This window comes from Globicephala melas, chromosome X (assembly GCF_963455315.2).
Source record: "Globicephala melas chromosome X, mGloMel1.2, whole genome shotgun sequence".
NCBI classification, from domain to species: Eukaryota; Metazoa; Chordata; class Mammalia; order Artiodactyla; family Delphinidae; genus Globicephala; species Globicephala melas.
The window spans coordinates 9,886,727-9,911,785 of NC_083335.1; the positions used below are offsets into that span (position 1 = coordinate 9,886,727).

The window sequence follows — 25,059 nt, forward strand, 5'->3', positions numbered from 1 at the left end:
TCAATTTTGAGACAATTAAAAGCAATCTTGACTCAACAAAAATACAAGACATAGACTTGTAAAAGCAAATAACATGTACAATGAAAGCATGCCTGCTCATCAGCCAATAAGAGGAATAGAAACAATAACGATGACAGATGATGATGTACACTTTTGTAGGTTTGTTTCTATCGACATGCAGTGCAGCTCCACAGCAGTGTCTAACCACGCTCTCCAACCCTTGGTGATGAACTTTGCTCTGAATATCCCCAAAAGACCATCCACTAGCCCATCAAACAGGCCCATTTCACTTTGATTTCCTTTAAGATCTTTATTCCTGGTAAGGCTAATTAGAAAATACAGCCAATCCGCAATAGTTAAAGCAATAATGATCAGTAAACTTTCAAGTAACAGAATTTCATGTGCAATAGGCCATGAAATAAAGTGTAAATTTCTTAGCATGAAATTCAAAGCTATGGGTCCCATATATACTGCCCCTAACTAGCCACTCCAGTTTGATCTTCCAGTTGGTATCTTTGTTTGATCCTCATTCAGGGTATACTGCCTGCTTCTCCTCAAGCCGACCTCTCTCATTCCTACCTCTAGGATTTTGTTCATGATAATTCCACCTCTTATGTCCTCCTCCTACAGCTTCCTATCAAAATCATATCTGTCCTTCAAAGTTCAGTTCAAATGCTATCTCTTCCATAAAGAATTCCATAATCATTCTAGCTTGAAGAGTTCTTGACAATTTATGAACTCTGAGAGCACTTTGAATGTATCATTCATAAGTAGGCTGAGTATATCCTCATTTTCCTAGGTCAGTGATTCCTATTTTACCAGTATATTTATCAATAGTTCTCCTTTTATTCTCAAAAGCATTCCAGTTTAGACAATATATTACATGACCAACATACCTATATGACTATGGTATTCGTTACATCCTGTTTCATTTTTTTATATTTCTATATACATGTTTATTCCCTATACAGTAAGTCTCCTACATACGAACGAGTTCCTGTCTGAGAGCATGATCTTAAGTCCAATTTGTTCCTGAGTCCAAAGAAGTTACCTAGGTACCCAACTAACACCATCGGCTATATAGTACTGTACTGTAATAGGTTTATAATACTTTTCACACAAATAATACATAAAAAACAAACACAAAAAATAAAGAAAGCATTTTTAATCTTACAATACCTTAAAAAGTACAGTAGTACAGTACAACAGCTGGCATACAGGGGCTGGCATCAAGTGCACAGGCAAGAAGAGTTACTGACTGGATGAGGGAGACGAGGTGGGAGATGGTAGAGCTGAAGGATCGTCATCAGTAGGAGATACCAGCTACATTACCGGCTGCTACATCTTAGCAGTACCAGCTACATCACCACTGCTTTTATGCCTGCTTCTGGACATCCTGGGCTTGAAGTAAAGATACTGTACTACTTTACTCTATACAGTACTGTACAGTAAAGTACACAAAAGCACAGCCACTTGTAGAGGATGCACACATGTGACGATGTACGCCAGACACGCGAACTAACTTATGTGATTGGACATGCGAATGCACGTTCACGTCTTTGAAAGTTCACCACTTGAATGTCTGTATGTAGGTTACTTACTTTACTACACTGTAAACCTCTTTGTAAACAGAAACCATAGGCATTTAAGAACTGTGACTTTCATATGGTTCAATATGCATTTATTGAGTTAATTAATGGAAGAGTTGCTGATTTTTTCATTAACAGGATTCCAAGTTGTAAAATACTGAAAGACTTATCTCTTGAAGGCCAAAGACTATGCATTATTAAAATGATGCTAATAATGAAAGACTCAGACCCTAAATTACGGCCAACCAATCAGAGATCCAAGATAATCTATCCATTGCTTGAAGGTTGCATTAGAGTGTTAAGTGGGTCACTTTGAGTTCTTATACATGATGATCAAGGCAAGAAGATCTGGAATAATATATCTTCTTCAGGCTCTAATGTAGCATCACACCTTCAGCTAACTCAGATGATGAACCTGGAATAACCCTATGTATTTCTTCTAGAAACAGAATTATACCAGGAAGAAGCCCAGAACTCCTCCTGCCCAATACATGGTATATTTAGGAAGTAATGGAATGGTTTTCTTAAGAAATGAAAAGTTAACATCTAGTTTTTAATTTTCTTCCAAATCATATTCAATTCTCCCAATAAACCAATAAGTCAGATAAAGTTAATACGGTCTACCCTGTTAAAATGAATTAACCAGAATAAAAGCTTATTGGCGTAGACAGAAAAAATGTACCCAGACAAGTGTCACCACCCTTTCCAGTTTTGGAAAAGCAGATATTAACTCAGATTCCAGCAGTAATGCTCATAGAAGTCTAAATTACTGAGGAAATACTAAACACACCCAGTTCTTAAAGTGGAGCTTGGTAATAAACAGTCCAAATGAATCTTCAGATCTCTACTGCTGCCATTTTCAAGTTGTTATATGAAGACCAGAAGGGAAAAGGATAAAGGGCAAGTTGTCTTACATCATTTACCAAGCCCATGTTTGGTTTCCTTTCACCCCCTTTTTTTAAAATATAGCAATCTCTATAGCAAGTAGAGATCATGAAGCCCTACTTTTCTCTGCCCTCGTCCTTTATCTCGCTTTTCTTTTCAGGAATTCAGTGAGGCAGTGTTTGTTTGGTAATAGTGTCAAATTAGTAAAAAACCTGAGGTCTACCAATCTGACAATGATATGCCTGTCACAATGGGTCTACTTTCAGCATGTACCAGGCATAATTAGAATCAAATATCAACCTCTTAGCATTTCTCATGGGTTCATCCAACTTGGAAAGCTCTCAGGTCATTAAGGCATATCAATTAGTAATATGATTTTCTCCCAGCCCCCAGCAGCTAGTGAAGCATACATTAAAGATGACATCTGTAGTCAAAATTTGAATGTGCACAATTTGGAAATGTCTGAAAAACTCATTTGCTTAAAGTATTACGTTGCAGCCATTAAAAAATATTTTATCCTTTTGGATGAATGTCCTATGAACATTTTCATACCTATTAAATAATATTAATTATATGAAGGTTTGGAAAACATACGAATCATTAAAAGTAGAAATAGGATGCACAATAGCCTGCAAGAACTAATGTTATCACTTTTGTGGCCAGCTTAACACATTCTTATTATAATCATTTTTAACTGAGTCATCATGACCCACGGGGAAGATACTTCCTTTGGGAATACACAGGTGGGGGCAGAGGAGACAGGAAGGAGATATCACAGTCTCAACATACTTTAAATAGTCACATAAGATACTAGTCAAGATTTCATCAACTCAGTTAAATAGACTCTAATAGATACTGTTTGTAAAAGCAATTCTTTACAGATTTCACTGTGTGATACTCCTGTTGTTTCCTGGCTAAAGTACAGCATGAAAAATGAGTTGGTTTCTATTTAGACCAAAACAAAAATAAAAAAGAAAGAAAGAGAGAGAGAGGGAGGGAGGGATGGAGGGAAGAGAAAGAGAGAACTTTACTAATGCTGAGATTCTATGGTCTTAAGTACAGATTGTCTTAAACACAAAGATGCTATATGATATTATTCTGTGCCATAATTTAGAGGTATGTTCAATGTCTAAAAAAAATTGGTTAGTAGTATTAGTGGTCAACAGGGATAGCCCCACTCATACGAAAGCCTATTGGCAAGGTGTTAGGGCAAAAAAGAATCTTCCTCACTGTACTGCTTCAGTATCTGAAATTACCCATAAATTTAATGTCTCAAAATGATTAATTTAGAGGCCCAAATTATGGTATAAATATTGCATATGATGAGAGGTGTGCTTAGCTCAGGTAAACAATCTGATTAGTTGGGTAAAATCATTACCAAAGTTGGGTAAGAAAAAATGTGAATAAAGTCTGATAATGGGTATAGGTAAGGAAAGCTAGAGTACTGACTTTATTTAGTTTCTTATATTTTGCAAAAGCCTTAAACGAGGCTATGTTTGGGAAACTGGACTTGAGAAGTATGATGATGGGAGGCGACTTGTGATATTTCTCCCCAGGAGCCCCCTGTGTTAGTCAGGATTCCCAGAGAAACACAACCAATAGGCTGTATATATACGGAAAGAGATTTATTATAAGAAACTGGCTCACGTGATTGTGAAGGCTGGCAAGTCCCAAGGTCTACAGGGTGATTCCTGGCAAGCCAGTAAGAGATGACGGTTTAGTCCTGACCTTATTCTGTAGGTCTGAGAACCAGGAAAGCCAATGGTATAGTTCTAGTCTCAAAGCCGGCAGGCTCCAAACCCAGAAAAAACTGATGTTTCAGTTCCAGTACAAAGGCAGGAAAAAGCCAGTGTTACAGTTTGAGGTCCATCAGGCGGGAAGAGTTCTCACTTACTTAGGGGAAGGTCAGTCTTTTTGTTGTAGTCAGGCCTTCACCGGATGGGATGAGGACAATCTGTTTTACTCACTCTACCAATTTAAATGTTAATCTCATCTATAAATAGCCTCATAGAAATATCTAGAATAATGTTTAAGTATCTGGACACCCCGTAGCTGAATCTAGTTGACCCATAAAATTAACGTCACACGCCTCTTTTCCTATAGACTTAACTTATGTTAACAAAGCAAATAGTTACTGAGAAAATGGAAGGGCACTGATGCTGGGTGGCTACAAATGCATGGTTGAGAAATGATTTTTAAAAAAGCACTTTTATGTAAAAAAGTTTTTAACAGGGTTTCATGCCTGGGTAGGGGGAATAGGAAAGAGTAGACCATAAGCTCTAGGATAGCTGGAGTTTTATCTGTGTGATCACAATAGTGTCAGTGCCTAATAATATATACCACACCATTAAATAATTCTTCATTGACTTACTAAATAGATGAATGAAGGTTCAAAAGATATAGAGAAGCTAGAAAAATAAGACAAAACGTTAACATCAGAGAATGTGATGGGTTGAGGTCAGAAACTCAGATAAAGATAGAGATATAAAAATTCAGTCTGGTAAAAATTAAATGTCCAGAGAATTTGGGACAGTGCCTCTACTGAGGACAAACATTGCTGTACAAACAGTAGTACTCATAAATACTTAACTGAAAATTAATGAATTAATAATGACTCTAGGACAGAAACTATTTGCTCTCCATTTCTGTTGTTGATGTTGTTATTATTTTTTTTTATTTTTTCCCCCATCTAGATTACCTCCTCTAATACTGATGGTCTTCCTAGAGTGCTACTCACTACCTTTTATCATACTGTCAGAATACTCAGCTAAAGTTCATTCTGTTATAGAAAACTGGATTTATCCTTAAACACCTAGTCTAGCCATATGGAGATGTCTGGTTGCCAGACATAACTTTCCATTCTGGTGTATTTCACTGCCATCCAGACTCAAGCCATCCTTCTCTATGTATCTTGAGCTGCTGACTTGTAAGATTTTATGGAGGTTACAAGGTTCAGAAGGTGCTTTTTAAGGAATAAAGTAAGAGTCTCAGTGATAAAAGCTAAAAATATACATTTCTTTGTTATAAATAAGGATTGCATCCATCCATCCATCCATCCATTCATTCAAAAAATACTGAGAACCTATCATATGCCAGGTAGTCATTTGGGCACTAGGGTTACAGTAGTTAGTCACATACATGATACCTGCTCCAGTGAATCTTATATTCCAATAATAGTTCAATCTAGAAACAAAATGAAAGTTACTTCTAGGCCACAGGGCTGGATTGTGTTCATTCGCCAACTACAGAGAGCACAATGATCTAGCAGACCTAGTGAAAACAGTCAACAACACTTAATAGCTTTATTCCCATTCCAGTGTTCTAAATGCCTTTCCCATTTGTTCTTATAAATGATGGTTTATCATTTATCCTTTCTAATCTATATGTGACCACAACTACCAGCAAACAAAATGTGGGCTGCCCACGCCAATGCATAAATTCCTAACTGGAACAAAAATTGATTCCACCCTGTCCTTTTCAAATGCTCTTGACCCCAACCATTCTAAAGAGGCCATATTTCTATATTAAGTAACAAAATACAGAAGGAAAAAAATAGAGATAGATTTAAAAAGACAAAAGCCAAAGAAAATAAGTGGTTTAAAGAAAATATGTGATGATGGTGTGGGGTGCTATAAAGCTTTTATTGCCACTTACTTGGGAAGACCAGCATAACTTATGGCCAGTGCTGACACTTATAAGTAATGTGGTCACAACAAACTCACTGCGGTAAAAACTTCAAACATCTCCACCACCACATATTATACACTTACACATACACCCGTAATTTAGTAACTCTTCCAGCTGCCTTCCTCTGTGATACTTTATTTCTTGATGCCCCTTCTTAATGGCACAAATTCATTTTTAGCACAGCATGTGGCTCATTAAACACAGAGCTCTGATCATTTTTTTAAAAAGCCTGCAACAGTTAATGCACCACACCTGACACTGTGTCTGCCACAATAAATACTTTGGATCAATCTTCCCTGTGTCAGGCACTGCTAAATAAGTCGACGGTTTCTCTCATCCTGGTGAATAAAGATAAGGTTCACCTTTATTGAGTCATTTGGACCTATTGCCGCAACACTGCTAACTACACAAATCATGGAAGATCAGAGTGACGAGGGACCTTAGATCCTAACTAGTGAGTTTTAAACTATGTTCCAATGAGCCTAAGAGCTGATACCATGGTTGACACCATCAAACCATGGTTCAGAATGGTTTGATGAAACTGAGGTAGCTTCAAGCAGAATAGCTCTATCTTAATCTGTTCTATGTATGGGAGTTCTACACAAGATTTTATTTGAAGCAACATTTATGGTGAGAAAATGCACGCACAAATAAAAACTTATCAACAAACTACCAGAAAATCACTAACCTGGACAAATATTCCCACTCCCCACCTGAGAGATGAGAAAACAGATCTCTACAAAGGCCAAGTGATAAATATATATTCACACAGCCCCTTGGAGGCACAACTGAGACCAGCTCAGTTAGTTCCCCTAAATCCCAGTCTGTTGTTCACCCTATGAGACCACAATGAATTATATGCCTGTAATTAATACTATTTATGACCTAAACAGTGTTGGAGTGGGGCCCAGTACCATATGTGAGACAAACTATATTAGACATAATATAGTTTCAGACACAATATACTTTGCTAGTGCAAACACATTTTGTTTTTTCTTTTTCCTGGGTAAAGGGAAGGGTACATGCTAATAAAAAAATCTTCCAACTTATAACTTTCAGGAAATCATGGCATCGCTGAGAGTGAAAGAATGAATATAAAATACTGGCGGGAGTATGGCTGAGTAAGAGGACATGGAGCTCACCTACCCCCGTGAACACATGAAAAATACATCTACATGTAGAACAATTTTCATGGAAAACAAACTTGAAACTGGCAAAAGGACTCCTGTACAGCCAAGGCTGTGAGAAAGATATACATGTAATTGGGTAGGATGAGAGAAAAGCATCAGGGTGGGACCTGTGCCCCTGGGAGGGGACTCAGAGGAAAGGGGAGATCACAAAGGTAGACACTCACTCTGGGAAGTGGACAGGTTAAGCCACAGACCGGGCGTCCTGGAGAAGCCCCCTTGGCTGCTTAGAGAATTGCTGTGAAAGAAAAGCTGTAAAAGCCTAGACTCTACTCATGACGAGTGCACAGGTGCTGGCTTGCCCCCAGGCAGGGCAGAGAGAGGTCTGCCCTAGCAGCTGCTCCCTCACCGCACTCCCCAGTCCGAGCCAAGCAAACGCCCCCACCCCATTCACTCCATGTCCCAGCATAGCACTGGATCTAGGGTGGCCAGGACCTGGGAAAAGACTTCATCTAGGGACTCAGGGGTGACCTGGGGATCTGAGGCAAAGCCCAGGTAGGGTGGTGCTTACTCAACCCGCTGCCCAGAAATAGCCAACATTTCGGAGGGCAGCACAGCTGCTGGAATTCCTGCAACAACCTAGCTGCATGCCCCAGCTGAAGACAAGTGAACACTCCAGCCCCACTCACTCAGTACCACAGGCTAGCACTAGAACTGGAGCAGCCATGACAGGGGAAAAATGTGACTGTGGCTTGCATCTGAGCAGAGTCACAGACACCTACACAAGCAGAGCATTAGAACTCTGTAAGTGCCCAAGTCCCACTTATTTCAGCACTTCCCTCCTTCGGGGAAAAGGCCCCAGTGAGTTGAGAAGGAAAAACTCACACTTAAAGAGAACAGAGCTAGCTCAAGCCTGACCCTCAGGGTTTCTACTCCAGCAACTTGGGAGCAGACCCCACCCCTGACAGGACAGCAATGGTCACTGAGAAGAGAGGAAGTCCTGCTTTGTATCCTGCCTAGGCTCTAATTCCTCCATCACAACCACATTCCCTACCAAGGTGATATCTAACAGCACACCCTGAGGAAAGATGTGACTGGTGTCCACATCAAATCCAGCACTCCCACCAAAGGCACTGGGCACATGCAGTCTACACAGACACACTCCCACATAAGAATACCCCTTCAGAAACAAGATAGGCAACTATTTCACTTAAATTCACAGAGACAGAGAAAGTTAAACAAAATGGAAAGGCACAGGAACTGTTCTCAATTGAAAGAAAAAGAGAAAACTTCTGAAAATTAAATAATGAAACAGAAATGAATGATATGCTGGACAACGAATTCAAAACATTATTAATAAAAATGTTAACAGAATTACATCAATGCTAACTGATGTAAAAACAGATCATTTTAACAAGGAACTAGAAAATATAAAGAAGACCCAATCAAAGAAAGATAATTTAATATCTGAGATAAAAAGCACTCTAGAAACAATGAACAGCAGACTAAATGACACGGAAGAACGCATAAGTGATCTGGAAGATAGAATAATGGAAATCACCCAATCAGAAGAAGAGACAGAAAGACAAATTAAAAAAAAAAAACAAACAGTTCCACATGAAGAGATCTCAGAGATAACATCAAATGTGCCAACATGTGCATTATAGGGTTCCAGAAGAAGACAGAGAGAAGGGTATCAAAAATGTATTTGAGGGGCTTCCCTGGTGGCACAGTGGTTGGAATTCCGCCTGCCAATGCAGGGGATGCGGGTTCGTGCCCCGGTCTGGGAAGATCCCACATGCCGTGGAGCGGCTAGGCCCGTGAGCCATGGCCGCTGAGCCTGCACGTCTGGAGCCTGTGCTCTGCAACGGGAGAGGCCACAACAGAGTGAGAGGCCCATGTACTGCGAAAAAAAAAATGTATTTGAAGAAATTATGCCTGAAAACTTCCCAAACCTACAGAGGGAAACATATCCAACCACAGGATGCACAGAGGGTCCCAAACAAGATGAACCCACAAAAACCCCCACACCAAGACATATCATAATTAAAATATCAAGAGTTAAATATAAAGAAAGAATTCTACAGACAGAAAGATAAAACAGAGAGTCATATACAAGGGAATCCCAATAAGGCTATCAGCTGATTTCTCTGCAGAAACTTTGCAGGTCAGAAGGGAGTGGCATGATATACTCAAAGTGCTGAGAGGGAAAATCCTGCAACCTACGATACTCTAACCAGCAAGAATGTCACTTAGAATACAAGGAGAGATAAGAACTTCTCAGACAAGCAAAAACCATAAAAATTCAGCAATACTAAACCTACCCTAAAAGAAATGTTGTAGAGTCTTATCTAAATGGAAAAGAAGTAAGAATCTACAGGGAAGGGAAAATCCCAATAGAAAAGGCAAATATATAGTAAGGATTGAAGGTCACTTAAATAGGTTAGTACGAAGATTAAAAGACAAAAAAATTGTAAAAAAAATTGTACAATAAAAAGAAAAGGGATAAGCACAAATATGTAAAATATAACATCAAAAAACCAAAATGTGGGGGAGAGGAATTTAAAAAATGTAAATCTTTTAGAATGTGCTTGAGCTTAAGTGACTACCAGTTAAAATCAAGTTAATATAATTATGGGTCAATATATATGAAATCCATGGTAACCATAAATCAAAAACCAAAGATACCAAAAAACCAAAAGAAAAATAACCAAGCATACTACTAAAAAAACTCATCACATAACATTGGGAGAAACAAAAAGAAGAAATGAACAGGCAAGATCTACAAAAACAACTGGAAAACAAATAATAAAATCCCAATAGGTACGTATCTATCAATAATTACTTTAAATGTCAATGGAATAAATGCTCCAATCAAAAGAAACAGGGTAGCTGACTGGATAAGAAAACAAGTCCCTCTACTATGCTACCTGCAAGAGACTCACGTCAGAACTAAAGACACAAACAGACTGAAAGTGAGGAGAAGGAAAAAGACATTCTATGCAAATGGATATGACAAGAAAGCAGGGGTAGCAATACTAATATCAGACAAAATAGACTTTAAAAGAAAGGCTGAAACAAAAGACAAAGAAGGGCATTATATAATCATAAAGGGATCAATAAAAGAAGAGGATATTACACTTGTTAACATACACAAACCCAATACAGGAGCACCTAAATATATAAAGCAAATACTACCAGACATAAAAGAAAAAATAGACAATAATATAATAATAGTAGGGGACTTTAACAAACCACAGATATCATTGGACAAATTATCCAGATAGAAACTCAATAACGCACCAGTGATCTTAAATTACACAACAGAACAATTGGAGTTAATAGATTTTTACATGAAATTCCATCCAAAAACAGCAGATTACACATTCTTTTCAAGTGCACATGGAACATTCTCTAGGGTGGACAACATACTAGTTCAAAAAACAGGCCTCAACAAATGTTAAGAGGACAGAAATTATATCAAGCATGTTTTCCCACCACAACAGTATGAAATTAGAAATCAACTAGAAAAACAAGAAAAGAACAAAGATGTAGAGAGTAAAGAACATGCTACTAAAAAACCAAGGGGTCAATGATGAAATCAAAGAGGAAAGCAGAATATACCTCGAGACAAATGAAAATGGAAACACAACTTTCCAAAATCTATGGAATGCAGCAAAAGCAGTTCTAAGGGGGTAGTTTATAGCAATACAGCCCCTTCTCAAGAAACAGAAAAAGCTTCAAACATTTTAACTTACCATCTAAAAGAATTAGGCAAAAGAAATAAATGCAAAAATAAACAAATAGGACCTAATTAAACTTAAAAGCTTTTGCACAGAAAAGAAACCATCAGAAAAATGGAAAGACAACTTATGGATATGCAGAAAATGTTTCAAATAAGGCAACCAACAAGGGATTAATATCTAAAATATACATACAGGGCTTCTCTGGTGGCTCAGCGGTTGAGAGTCCGCCTGCCGATGCAGGGGACACGGGTTCGTGCCCCGGTCCGGGAAGATGCCACATGCCGCGGAGCAGCTGGACCCGTGAGCCATGGCCGCTGAGCCTGCGCATCTGGAGCCTATGCTCCGCAACGGGAGAGGCCACAGCAGTGAGAAGCCCGCGTACTGAAAAAAAAAAAAATATATATATATATATATATATACATACAGCTAATACAACTCAATACCAAATAAACAAACAACCCAATCAAAAAATGGGCAGAAGACCTAAATAGACATATTTCCAAAGAAGACATAACAGATGGCCAACAGGCACATGAAAAGATGCTCAATACCACTAATTATGAGAGAAATGCAAATCAAAATCACAGTAAGGTATTACCTCACACCTATTAGAATGGCTATCAACAAAAAGCCTACAAATAACAAATGTTGGAGAGGATACGGAGAAAAGAGAAGCCTTGTACACTGTCGTTGGAAATGTTAATTGGTGCAGCAACTATGGAAAACATTATAACGCTTCCTTAGAAAACTAAAAATATTACTACCGCAAGATTCAGCATTTCCAGTACTAGGTATATATCTGGGAGAAATGAAAACAATAATTCAAAAAGATACGTGCACCCCAGTGTTCATAACAGCACGGTTTACAATAGCCAAAACACAGAAACAACCAAGCATCCATCAACAGATGACTGGATTAAGACATGCTGTACACACACACTGTAAACATACACACACACACACACATACACGATGGAATATTTCTCAGCCATAAAAAAGACTGAAATACTGTTGTTTGCAGCAACATGGATGGACCTTGAGAATATTATGCTTAGTAAAATAAGTCAGACAGAGAAAGTCAAATACTGTATGAAGTCACTTATATGTGGAATCCAAAAAAATAATACAAATGAATGTACAAGCAAAAGAGAAACAAACTCAAAGATATAGAATACAAATTTGTGGTTACCAAAGCGGAGTGAAAAGGAGAGAGGGGCAAATTAGGTATATGCGATTAACAGATACAATCTATTATGTATAAAATACATAAGCAACATGGATACACAGTATAGCACAGGGAGTTACAGCCATGATCTTGTAATAACCTATAATGGAGTGTAATCTGCAAAAATACAGAATCACTAAGCTGTACACCTGAAACTACCATAATATTGTAAATCAACTAGACTTCAATAAAAAAAGAATAAATGTAAAGAATGATCTTATTTAAATATGTTATTGCCCAATCCCTCCAATTTCCTAACCACGCCCTGGCTTGGAGAAAAGCCCCTTCATAGATCCCTAAATCCAACATGTGCCACTTGTCAAGAGAAAAACCTATCTTTTGCACATTCACCTTTCTCTTTTATTGGATTGTTGAACCCCAAATTAATTAAGACTACAGAACCTGCTTCATCTCACTTGAACATGTATACTCAGAAAAATCATTGTATGTGGTCAGAGAAGAGATAATAGTTCTATACCTCACAGAAACCATTTCACTGCTAAAAGAGTCGACTATGAAGTGGAATTTTACTCTTAAAAATGCATTTTTATAAAAAGATACTTAGTTTGATATTAGCTATCAGGATTATACTATCTCATTGTGGGAAAACACCTACGTCTTTTTATATATAAAGTGAGATGCAGTATATGAAAGCGCCTTAATACGAGAATTTAGAAATATATCTGAACACAGCCTGTATTCAACGATGGTCACATTTTAGTTGGTTTCTCAAATAAACACCTAGTCATTTGTGTAAATAAGGTCAACAGATGCCAGAGCACAGAGCCCAGGCCGGGCCTTCTATAAGAATCTCCATGTTATTATTCAATAGCTTATGAGAATTATTTTCAACCTATATGATTTGCTACCCTAGCTTCATAGGTTGTATTCATTGTTGCTGTGTCTGACTTTGACACTTGATTACCCCTATCTCCCTGGTGATACTGCCCGAGTGCACAAACATCTGCCCCAACCAAAATGTGCACTCTGCCTGCATTCTTTTTCTCTTCATCTCTTTTACTTCTATCCCTAGGATGAACTGAGCCCTAGCCTATATGCTTCGTGAATAAAATTCCCCAATACCTTTTACTCAGTAACTGCAAAGGGTAATCTAGATTTTTTTTTTTTGATTTTTTTTTTTTTTTATGGTATGCGGGCCTCTCACTGTTGTGGCCTCTCCTATTGCGGAGCACAGGCTCTGGACGCGCAGGTTCAGCGGCCATGTCTCACGGGCCCAGCCGCTCTGCGGCATGTGGGATCTTCCCGGATCGGGGCACGAACCTGTATCCCCTGCATCGGCAGGTGGACTCTCAACCACTGCGCCACCAGGGAAGCCCAGGTAAACTAGATTTTGATTAACTATTTGGTTCAACTGTCCACACTGATCAAAATCATAGCTAACTGGCAGATTTCTACCTGAATTGAGTCTAAAAGTTCAAGAAGGAGCTGCTTAGAGGTCCTCCTTGTAAATAAAGCTACTTGTTCAGTCCCCAAAATAACTAGATGCTTTTTCTAAGTTTATACAAAAGGAAAAGAACATATGGTGCACATTAAAAACATAAAGGATTGAAGAAGCCTTTGAAAAACTCCTGAACAGTAGAACTATGGGTCGCTGAAGGGGGGTTGAGATGATTAGAGGGATAGCCAGCTGCGTGATAAAGGGGAACAACCATTCTGCTCGACTGTGAAGCCGTCCCTGCCTATTTCAATCAGAAGTATCAATATATCCTGAACTTAACAGGAAGGAGGGCACCTGGGCAGGTCTCATTTTGTTTGTTTGTTTGGGGTAGACAGAACCCTGAAAGGATTTCTACCTTAATATTTTGCTAAAACCACATCAACTGAAAGAACTTTTTTCTTTGAACATCTAAGACATCTAAGGGTTAGCAAGATTCACGAATGTAGTCACAATGCTAAAGACTATTCCAAATGGATCAAATGGACCAAAATTTTATTCTCATCAGTGTTCTGGGTTGGCAATATGAAATTCACCCAACTAACTGAAAACATTTGGCCTGTATCAGTGACTGCGTGAATGGAGACCTTGGCTCTGAAAGCCTATGGTTCAATCTACAAGTTGGAAAAAAGTGTGCACACAAGACACTTCATTACCCACACAATAGGCTGTAAATTATTTGCATGACGTTTTCTTTGCATTACAAGCCATGGGCCTGTAACAGGTTAGTGTAATATAGACCATTTAGGTGACAATAATCATAAGTTACAGATGGAAGCTCTATTTTGACCAGCCATTGTGCCTCCGTTTTGCCCAATTATCAATATGAAAAATCACTGCTGAATTTCAAAAATGGCTTCTTGGAACATCAGCTCTGATATACGGGATTTGTCATATTGGAGCTCATCGGTTTCAAAAGCACTTCATTCATTTGTCCCATATTACCAAGACTGAGATTTCACTGAATAATTGATAAAAGTGAAAACTATGAACTACCTTATACTCAGTCATTATGGTGTTGATACTACCTTTGTGAAAACTAACTACAGTATTAGCCAATAAGCACACAACCTAAATGATATGAGGCTATTTATCAAAAGTTTATATCTCCACTGATGTTTAAGGATCAAGGTATTGACCTTTCAGCTCTGGTCATTTCAGCAGCTTTTGTTTTTAACATCTTTATTGGAGTATAATTGCCTTACAATGTTGTGTTAGTTGCTGCTGTATAACAAAGTGAATCAGCTATATGTATACATATATCCCCATATGTCCTCCCTCTTGCGTCTCCCTCCCACCCTCCCTATCCCACCCCTTTAGGTAGACACAAAGCACCGAGCTGATCTCCCTGTGCTATGCAGCTGCTTCCCACTAGCTATCTATTTTACATTTGGTAGTGTATATATGTCCATGCCACTCTCTCACTTCGTCCCAGTTTACCCTTCCCCCTCCCCATGTCCTCAAGTCCATTCTCTACATCTGCATCACAGCTCTATTTACAACAGCCAGGACATGGAAGCAACCTAAGTGACCATAGACAGATGAATGGATAAAGAATATGTGGCACATATATACAATGGAATATTATTCAGCCATAAAAAGAAACGAAATTGAGTTATTTGTAGTGAGGTGGATGGACCTAGAGACTGTCAAACAGAGTGAAGTCAGTCAGAAAGAGAAAAACAAATACGGTATGCTACCACATATATACGCAATCTAAAAAAAAGAAAAAATGGTTCTTCAGAACCTGGGGGCAGGAGAGGAATAAAGACTCAGCAGCTTTTAGTTATACAAATGTGGGAAAGGGAATAGATCTTCAAAGTAGTACGTAAGTTCGTGTGTGTGTGTGTGTGTGTGTGTGTGTGTGTGTGTGTATGATTATCATCAGAGTAATTTACAATGTTTCTGATCTTAGGCAAGAACAGATAAAGGATTTAGAAAAAAATACAAAAACTAAAATAGCATTTATCATGTGCTTATTGTCATGTGGTAAGCCCTGTATATAGAGTTACTCTTAATAGTCTTACCAATTGTATAAAGTAAATATTATAATCACAGTAGCCGCCCCTCCACCAATCTACATTGGTAATTCCCAAACTGGTATTTAATCTTGCTGTACATGGATAAACTCAAGATGTGCAATTGACAATTTCAGCTTCTGTTACTTAAGGTATAGGTGACGAAAATATGTGGCTGGTCAGGAGGTACCAGCACTGTATTTTCCATCAAGTAAGTGGGAGATCCATAGATCTAGGGAGGCAAGGAATGGGTTATGGTCAGAGAGATTGACTGAGGTGGAGAGCATCAGGCAGGTCATAAATGGCTAGGGAATGAGACAAAATTCAGAGTCTAGAAAGTTAAAGGGGTCAAAAAATCAACATTAATAAGCAGATTTGAACTTTAACCGTAGCCAGAGATGATTTGTTCTCTGCCCTATCTTATACTTCCTAATGGATATTAAGAGCCTTGAGCCCATAACTGGTAATCATCTCCAGAAAGAAGCCAAATCGGTATAGTTGAACTCTGCCCCAGATAAAAAGTGAGGCAGATGTGGTAAAAATACCTCACAGCTTCAAGTAAATGTACTTTTTAACACCACCTCCCCGCCATCCCCAATCCTGCTTTGGCTGGCACATTGTGATTCAGCAGTAAATTCCTCCCTCTCTCTTCCTTTTTTAATCTTACTAAGGCATTCAGGAAAAGCAGAAAATGTTTCCTCTAAATTCAAGGACTTTAAAATCTAAATGAAGAGAAAAAGTATGGGCAAATAAAGCCAGTTAAAAAAATACTAAGAAACATACACATTGCCATGTACAATAAATGTACATAGGCACTGATGTACAAAAGGAGTGATCAGAGACAGCTGCTGAACACCTTATCATACTAAAGGACATGGTTTGAATATCATGAATTTCTGAATTGCTGAAACAAATTTAATAACTAGTTTTTTCTTTGTCAGCAGGTGTTAATATATGTAGTATTACTTACACACATTATACTGTTAAAACAAACAAATAATCCTTCTAACCATGAGCTCTTGGTGAGTCAATATTTTTCTGCAATAATCCGTGAGGTTCCCCAAAATATATCTGGGGCAGGGAAAAATATGTGGGGTATTAAGAGATAAGGATAAAGTACCTAAATGCAACTTATGGAATGAGAGAAAATATCTGCAAATCATATATCTGATAAAGTATTAATATCCAAAATATATTTAAAAACTTGTACAGCTCAAAGTAAAATAATAATAATAATCTAATTAAAAATGGGCAAAAGAGCTGAACAGACATTTTACCAAAGAAGATATTCAAACTGCCAAAGGTACATGAAAGATGCTCAACATCACCAATCAGTAGGAAAATGCAAATCAAAACCACAATGGGACATCACCTCATGCCTGTTAGAATGGCTATCATCACAAGAGATAACAAATACTGGCAACGACATGGAGAAAAGGGAGGCCTTGTGCACTGTCGATGGGAATGTAACTTGGCACAGTAACAATGTGAAGGTTTCATAAAAAATTAAAAGTAGAACTACCATATGATCCAGCAATTCTACTTCTGGGTATATATCTGAAGAAAACAAAATCACTCTCTCGAAGAGATATCTGCATGCCCATGTTCATTGTATCACCATTCACAGTAGCGAAGACATGGAAACTAACTGTCCATCGACAGATGAATGGATAAAGAAGTGTGAGATAGATACAGACGTAGATATATAGATATAGATACACACATACCTATACACAATGGAATACTATTCAGCCATAAAAAGAAGGAAATCCTGCCATTTGCAAAAATGGATGGACCTAGAGGGTATTATGCTAAGTGAAATAAGTCAGACAGAGAAAGACAAATACTGTATGATCTCAATTATATGTAGAATCTTTAAGAAACTCTCACAGATGAAGAGATTAGATTTATGGTTATCAGAGACGGAGGTAGGGGGTGGGGGAATTGGAGGAAGGTGGGCAAAATGTACAAACTTCTGATTATAAAGTAAGTAAAGGGATGCAATGTACATCATGATGACAATAGTTAACAACGCTACATGATATATTTGAAAGCTTCTAAGACACTAAATCCTAAAAGTTTTTAGCACAAGAAAAAAATTTGTAATTATATGAGGTGACAGATGTTACATAAGCTTATGGTAATCATTTCGCAATACATAGGTCAAGTCATTATGCTATACACCTTAAACTCAGACAGTGTTGTATGTCAATTATATCTCAATAGAACTTGAAAAAAATAAAATACATTGTCCTGCAGAAATGTTAAAGAAGAGATTGTGAGAACACCCACTTACTAGAAATAGTCTCTACACTTGGCAGTATACATGGTCAATATTATTTTTGCCCCATGGTATACTTGGTGGACTTCCATCTATCATCACAAAGTCATGACAGCCTAATTAATTCAATATAGGTTCACTTTCACTCTTGGTTGCCTGGTGGTTGAGGTCTGCTACTGTGATGATCCATACTGGATTGTCACCATCACTTTTTCAGTGACAGGGATGAGCTTCGCCTTGAGTTGATTGACCTGCAAATACTGAGGCCCTCCAACAGGAGAGGCACATCGCAGAACTACATCAGGCTGATAAACAGATACAAACGTTTTCACATTGATTTCAATAATCATACGTTTTGCCAAAGTTGAATTATACCCTATTTTTCCCACTGAAATCCAAATTAGCTACATGGTTCTATCAGATGAACTGAAGGCATTCATTTTTATTTTTAGGTGTTTTTTTTTCTCTCAGAGGCAATCAGACTTAGCTGCTTCAGAATACAATTATGAACATACTTGTCTAATTTTTAGTCACACTCAAAATTTTGCATCCAGTTATTATTTATAGACACTGAATTGAACAGGTTTAGCAATTTTATATATAGTACATGTTTCTGTGTTATACACATATATGCACATATATGTGTCTATTTATGTGTGCATATAATTTTTCCCAGCCATAATTACAAGTTTTTCACAATCTTACCTGTGCAAGAAAACAAGAATTTCTAAGCCACTGTTAAGGTACTCTTCTATGACAAATGAAAAATATGATTTTAGAAACGAGATGTACAAATACGTCTTCTAAGTGTTTCTATTACAAAAGTACAAAATAAAATTATATATGCTACTTAAAAGAGAAAATTATTTCCCTAGAAATTTTTATCTTTTGGAGTATATATCTAATATGTACACCCGAGGCAAGTTTTCATCCAATCAATTTTGACCTTCAGTTCAGGCCTAAACATTTCCATTCCTTTGATCTCATCTGAAAAATGCCGAGAAAAAAGGAAGTCCTCAGGGAAGAGGAAGACAATGTACCTGCAAAGAACTATCTCTTTGTAGGTGTGCAAGGAAAAGTGTCCATGTAACAAACTGCTACTGTTCAATCCCATCAATTCAAAACAAGGATTTTGAACTTGCCAAGATGACTCAAGTGACCCATATGGCTGGATACATGGAGAAAGAAAAAAAGGTAACTTCAAACACATTAGTGTTGCAGCCTGCTTGTATTGACATGGGCTCTGTCCTTTCCTAATGGTTGGAATTAAGCTACTTCTCTTTTTAAAAAATGCTTCTTTGCTCACAGTTTTATCGCCCCTTCCTGAGGGCTTCGGCAGAGGGAAGAAAGCAAGTCAGATTATTGTAGGGAAATTCACAAAACACTCCAGTTGCTTAGGAAGTAGATTTTATGTGACCGTTTTATCTTGACAAAAAATACACTTCTGAATCCTGAGACTGTTCTGCTTTCCTGAGGATCTTTAATTTGACCAAAACCAAAGTATGAACTCTTGGCTTGGCTAGTGTTGCCTTGACTAGTTGGGTCACTTAATAAATTAAGGCTCTGGAAAGTGATGTTATGCACCGGAGAGTTTGTAAAGGATTAACTGCTCTGAATCCCATAATGACCAACAATTCAATTTGTCACTGGGTGGGTAAAGGGTACGAAACTAGGGTAGCTATGTGACTACCCACTCTTCTTTGGAGATAGCACATTTCAGGTCAGAATAAAATAAAATAATAAATAGACTGGGAAAAATTGGTCACGCCTCTCTGTGATGTCACAGACAAGGAGCGAGGGCTGTGTACACAAGTAAGGTGGATGAATATGTTTAAACAGAACAATAATGAGCCATTGCTGGTGAAGCTGAAGTTGCCCAGGGTACATGTTGCATAGACCTAGTCGACAACTTCCTACCAATAAAAAATCTACATCTTGCATCCATCTATATTTGAAGTTGTTTGGAATGCTGCATCAAGCAATAAAACGATGCTTTCTTAGGATACTTGCATTTTCTCATGCACTGCATCGCCAACTAAGGAGCCAACCAGGAAAACTGTATTTTTCCAATGAAATTCAACCAAAGTAATTAAGTTAATCTTGCCTCACCGTAACTGTGTTTCCAATATTATGTAGGTGCTAACAGGAAGAAGTCATGGTTTCTGCCCCATAATATCTTAAAGAATGATTAAGACTGTAAGCTCCTTGAGAACAGAGACCAAGTTTTTCTCATATCTTTGTCCTCAGTGCCTAAATAGTGGACTGAAGCAAAGTAGGTGCTTAATAAATGGATGTTGAATAAACGAGGGAAGAAGATGTAGGTATGACCTAATATGAACAAGAGACCATTGATATTTAGGTACTAGAATGGACAAGATAGGAAAAAGGGTAAGCAATATGAACCTATTTATTAAGGTTAAAGATGGTTGTATCAACACATGGCTCGAAGTTTAGTCATCGGTACATTCCTAGAACTTATCAGACTGAGTTGCTAACTTCATCTGGAATCCCCACTGAACTCAAAAAACAGCCTCAGGCTATGATTTTCACTTTCTCGCTAAAGCAGTGTGAACTGATCAAATGTGCCCAGAAAAAGAAAAAACATTTCCTTTCTTTCCTCTCATTTCCTTCTTTCCTTTCAGTGTAGGATCAAGAAGGGACACAGGGACAGGAAAAGAGAGATCACTGACACTGACTCATCGCGAGAGCATGTCTGGAGTTTATTTGATTACCCCCAACCCCATAAAACCAACTCTGTTTCCACTGTACTTCAGAAAAAGAATAGAATTTGGGGACTTGGGTATTTTGTTTTTCCCTGGCCTCTTCCCAACACCTTTCTAAACAACTGTCAACCTCACAGCAAGTCATAAGCTTAGCCAGCACAGAGTACCTGATCTCCCATGACAAGCTTCCAAGAGTCACTGGCTTGGCCAGCCCGTTTAGCTTACCCACTTACTGGTAAGCTATACTATCTTCTGGAATTACTCATTTTGAATTTAAAGCGTCCTATAAAAAACTGAACAAATTTGTACAAAATCAGGTGTAGGAGAAAGTCATTCCTGGACACTCCTTCTTTCCTCTCTACTGTGGCCTCAGCAGCTCCCTCAAGGTTTCTATCCAGACCAGAGATGCAGCTCCTTTGTTTCTAGGCAGGCTTAAAAGAATCAGGCACTAGACAAGTGCTTGGCTACCGCCGTAAACAAATAGACTTAATTGCTTCCCGTCATCACTGTGATCACCCAAAGCACTGATATACAGCCTTTCCTCCATAGCAATAAAAAGGCGAGGAAAAAGCCAAGGTCATGGGTTGGTCTTCTACAGGCCAGACTGCGTTTTCTTCTAAATCTTAGCTGCAAGCTAAGCTCTTCCCAGACCCTGACTATATGTCTCACATTTATGTGATGCTAAGTTCAAATAGTCTTAGGCCCAGGGTGGCCCATTCTCACTACGACAGAAAAAGCACATCTCGATAAATGAAGAATGGTACACCTTTACCTCCAAAGGAGCTACCGACGAAAGGAGATAGAGACTAACATTAACTGAGTACGTGCTTTGTACCAGGCTGTCCTAGACGCTTTTGTCTCTTAATTCCTCCCCCAAAACCTGTATGTTACATATTTTGTTATCTCTATTTTACAAGAAAATTGAAGGTTAGAGAGGTTATAGGGAGTTATAAATGAGTAAGTTCCATTCAAGAAGGTACTGAAGAAGTCAGAAGAAATTTCCAAACTTTGAGTAAGACTGGGTCCTTATCATTTTTAACTGAAGGATTATGAATATTCAAGCGAAAATAGTAGCTATGCTTTGTGAGTACTACAAAAGAGAAGACACCTCTCATCCTGTGTCTTTATGGCATAGACATACACAGAAACCTATTTGAAGGGGAAGTGGGAGGTTGAATTCAGACAAACTGGTTACCGTCATTCAAAAAACTGTAACAGAACCTACTATGCACACCGCAAATAATAGAAAGGTATGGTTCCTGCCCTGTAAGGAATTAATAGTCTATTTCTTAATGATGAGGGACAATGAATCAAAATGCAAATAAATGCAGGAGGCCAATGAGTGGCAGCATTTGTAACTGTGGACCAAGGCTGCTTGAATAAAGAGACAGGATATAAACAGAAACTTGAATGCAGAGAAAATCTTGGTTGTGAGTTATAATGTAGGATGGAGGAAACAGGCTTTGGAACTAGACTGAGCAAAGTTTAAATTCCAATCATTATTACTTCCTAGTTGTATATATTTGAGAACATCTCTTACTTTCTTGCTGTGTGGGTTAAATGACATACTATATTTGTTCTCAACAAATATTACTCCTCTTCTCCTTGTTAGGCAATTGTTGGAATTTATCCAAGTGTTTTTTTTCTTGTTTTTTTCCAGAACTGGCCTATGGGTATGAACACAGCCATTGTATATGAAGAAGTCATAATCATAATAACAGGAAATCAACGACTATTACTAATTATTGAGCAATTACTGTGTGCCAGGCCATGTGCTAAATACTATTTCCATGAATCCTCATGGTAACCTTATGAGTAAGCAGTATTCTTATCCCCATTTTATAGATATGGAAACTGGAGCTCAGAATAGGAACGTGAGTTGTTCAAGGTCGCATAGCTGCTAAATGAGTCTGAGTCAAGTGTGCAGCCAGGCCTGACTTACTCCAAAGTCACTTACTCTTAATCCAATGTATATTCTGTTCTCCCCAAAGGTTCCTACTGAACCAGCTTTGGGTCAGGTAACCAAAAGAGCAGGTTTGACAGAAACGTTCTAGCTGCTGCTCTAATGCTTCAGCCATGGTTAATCCTGCTATTTTCAATCCACTGTTTAAAAAAGTGTCTCTGCCCTTCTCTCTACAAATTCTCTTCCTTTTCTAAGGCAGAGGGCATCTGGATCTGCCTCATTACCTGGGCTGTAACGATAAGCAAAAGTCAAGCCTGTGTCCATTTGTACCCATTTCTACTTGGCACTTTAGATAAATTTCTTTACTTTCGTCTCAGAAAGTAGAGTGACATTACTCGCTTTACTTCAGCTGCTGGAAAGGATGAAAACTCTCCCAGTAAAGATGTGCCTTTGAGCTAGTGAAAAGTGAATGATTGATCTAGGGTATAAATCTTCATTCTTCTGAGACAGATTTGTCTTTGAAACAGGGACAGAGACAGAAACAGAGAGAGAGGAGAAGAAGAAGGAGGAAAAAGGAAGGAAGGAGGGAGGGAGTGGGGAGGAAAGGAGAGAAAGAGGGCAAGAAGGGTTGAGGTCTCTTTCAGAAGTGAAAGCTATTTTATAAACACAAAAGAGATCCTTCTTGTCAAATTTCCTGCCAATGTGACCAGTAGGAAAAGGACAAGCCCCTAGGGATGATGGAGAGTTGGGTCTTTTCAGGCTACTCAGTACTAGTTTGTCAGCACAGCAACCTCTACAGGGTACCACATTTATCACACACATACACACACGCAAAGTATAAAAATATAAATTGCTACCGCACACACTGGGTTCATTCATTCACTCATTGAGTGACTACTATGTGCCAGGCATTTTAGGTGGGATAAACAGTCATTTCAACGTTTCATCAAATAGGAGACTTTTCTTGTGAATTTAACCGTATCTGACCAGCTTAAAATCCTTCAATGGCTTGGCTCTAAATATTGCTTCACAATAAATTGTGTCAAAATTATGCCAAATTTTTCTGGCTTAAAACAACAACCATCATGTCACATCTCGTGATATTGTGGGTCAGGAACTCAGGCAGGGCTAGGATGGGTGATTCCTCTGACCCAAATAAGTGGTGTCAACTAAGGTCATTCAGTGGTAGTCATCAGATGGATAGATTTTGCACGATGTGAAATAGCTTCCTCAACAGATCCGGTGCCTTGGTATGAATATTTGGAAGGTTGAAATCACCTGGGACTATTCACTGACGCACCTACACGTGGACTCTCCAGCATGGAACTCAAAGTAGTTAGACCTTAAGCATTGTGGCTCAAGGTCTCCAGAGAGTGTTCAAAGAGACAAGAAGTGGAAGCTGCCAGTGTTGCCTGGTCTAAGCTTGGAAACTGGCACACCATAATTTTTTCCATACTCTTCTCGTTAAGACAGTCATAGAACTGGTTGCGATTCAAGAGAAGAAGGCATTGACTTGACCTCTCAGTGGGAGGAGCGTCAAATAATTGGTGAATATCTTTAACCCATCATAGGTTCTTCATGGCTTTCAGGTTAAATGGATGCAATAGAGTGTATCGGTAAAGAGCAAGAGCTCTAGAATCAACTAATTGTATTTGAATCCCAGATCTGTTCACTTAATGATCTGGGGCAGTTATGTATTCTCTCTCTGAGCTTCAGTTTCTACATCTGTAAAATAGCTATAATAATATTGTGTTGTGTGGTTGTGAGGATTAAGTTACATAACACATATAAAGTGAATATGACTATATAAAGGTAACGTGTATGTAACCGTAACTTACTAGTCATACTAAGCTTAAATAAATACTATCATTGATAAAATCCAAACTTCTTGGCTTGGCAGATAAAACCATTCACTGTCTGGCTTCTGCTTTCCTCTCAAGCCTCATATTCTGTTATACTGCACAGGCAGCCTTAACCCCACCCAGCCATATTCAACTACTAGCTGTTCTGTGAACAGGTCAAGTTCTTATGCCTTCATGCCATTGCACGTGGAGCCATGTCTGTCTAGAAGAATAATTTCCTCTCCCCCCTCCTTGTTTACCTGGCTAACTCCTACTGCTCTTTTAAAACCCAGCTTGTAAATTACCACCTCCATGTAGCTCTCTCGGAACCTCCAGTCTAGATTAGCGCATTCCTCCTCTGTGTTCCCATACTACCCTGTGCATATCTTTTAAAAAGGATGGAACACCATACAATATGTGCCCATTTATTATTCCATGCACTAGACTAGACTGTATATTTCCTACAGGCAAACACTGTGTCTTACCTTTCTTTGCATCTTGGGCTTTTAGCAAAGTACTTATCACTTAGTAGGAAATCAGTAACTGTTTTTTTTGAAATACAGAAAGACGGTGAAAAT

General features: G+C 38.4%; 1 long non-coding RNA gene across 1 annotated transcript in view; it reads right to left on the reverse strand.

The window, feature by feature from the left end:
- Positions 1 to 25,059, reverse strand: part of LOC132594575 (uncharacterized) — a 703,896-nt gene that overhangs the window by 292,563 nt on the left and 386,274 nt on the right. Inside the window, exon 7 of the long non-coding RNA XR_009560781.1 lies at positions 11,227 to 11,415. This is a non-coding gene — a long non-coding RNA (uncharacterized lncRNA). The remainder of the gene's footprint in view (positions 1 to 11,226; positions 11,416 to 25,059) is intronic.